This window comes from Sinocyclocheilus grahami, unplaced genomic scaffold, assembly GCF_001515645.1.
Source record: "Sinocyclocheilus grahami isolate Dianchi unplaced genomic scaffold, SAMN03320097.WGS_v1.1 scaffold217.1, whole genome shotgun sequence".
NCBI lineage: Eukaryota > Metazoa > Chordata > Actinopteri > Cypriniformes > Cyprinidae > Sinocyclocheilus > Sinocyclocheilus grahami.
The window spans coordinates 740,369-741,509 of NW_015505396.1; the positions used below are offsets into that span (position 1 = coordinate 740,369).

Genomic DNA, 1,141 nt, shown 5'->3' on the forward strand with positions numbered 1-1,141 from the left:
GGCATGCCTAGGGCCAAAAGGCTCTGCTTCAGTATGGTTTGTGTCAAGCCATTCATTAATCTGGCTGTTTGATGAAGAGATAAAATGTAGTAGAAATAAACATGTTAAGAATCAATAGAAGCGGAGGACTATTATTAAGTTTTTTTTAGGACTATTATTATGTTGTAATGTTTGGTTGACCAATTAGCAGAGAGGGGCGTTTCATTCCCGCCCACAAGTAGAGATCGAATATTCAATTTGTTTAATCGTTTTCTATCCCTGAATGTAAAAACGAAAAATTAAGCCGGATTCTTGATTCACCTGGTGGCTAAATTGTAAACAGCTTTTTGTTGTAATTCGCTAGTTGACAACGTCAAAATTGTGCGCCACATATATGTCACTGGGGGCGCATGTGTTGAATCAGCACCGCGGCGAGTCCGTTTAAGGTCCGTGTAAAATCCGTGTATCATTCGATCATTCGTTTTTTGATTTAATATTGCAAATAGAAAAATGAGAAAACAGCTCTTTTTTTGTTTTTTTGTTTTTTTTCCAAAAAATGAAAAACGAGAATTCAGCTTAAATTTTCGTTTTTCGTTCATGGGTGGAAAAATGAATAAACAGCTTGAATATTCGATTTCTACATGTGGGCGGGAATTAAACGCCCCTTTCTGCTGATTGGTCAGCCGAAGATCAAACTGTGCCGTCATCAGTTCTTCTGCAGTATCACGCAGCAGAATAATAGTCCTCCACTGCTGCAGTTGTATGCATTCTTAACACATTTATTGCAACTACATTTAATCTTTTTTCATCAAACAAACAGGCGTATTTGTTGTTAAACTGAGGTACTTTAATACCATCTCCGAACTTTCTACCAGGACTCTGCTGTTCTTCGGCTGGTTCTTCATGTATACGTTGATTGACAGATATTTCGTCCAGTAAGCGGCGAGTAATCCCAAACCAATGGCGCTGTCTCAAACTATACCTACCTTTTCCGGTTTGTCTGAATTGTCGTTGTGTTTTCTGACTTGTTAATTTGTTTTCGGATTTGTCGTTGTGTTTTCTGACTTGTTAATTTGTTTTCGGATTTGTCGTTGTGTTTTCTGACTTGTTAATTTGTTTTCGGATTTGTCGTTGTGTTTTCTGACTTGTTAATTTGTTTTCG

At 37.5% G+C, this 1,141-nt stretch overlaps 1 protein-coding gene across 3 annotated transcripts in view; it reads left to right on the forward strand.

Annotated features, from left to right (window-relative positions):
- Positions 1–353: 353 nt before the first annotated feature.
- The window catches only part of dph3 (diphthamide biosynthesis 3), a 7,658-nt gene continuing 6,870 nt past the window's right edge, over positions 354–1,141 (forward strand). Inside the window, exon 1 of one of the 3 annotated variants that reach the window (XM_016287039.1) lies at positions 354–425. The gene's annotated coding sequence lies outside the window, so the exon portion shown is untranslated. The remainder of the gene's footprint in view (positions 426–1,141) is intronic. The other 2 variants (XM_016287041.1, XM_016287042.1) reach the window with 2 other exon arrangements.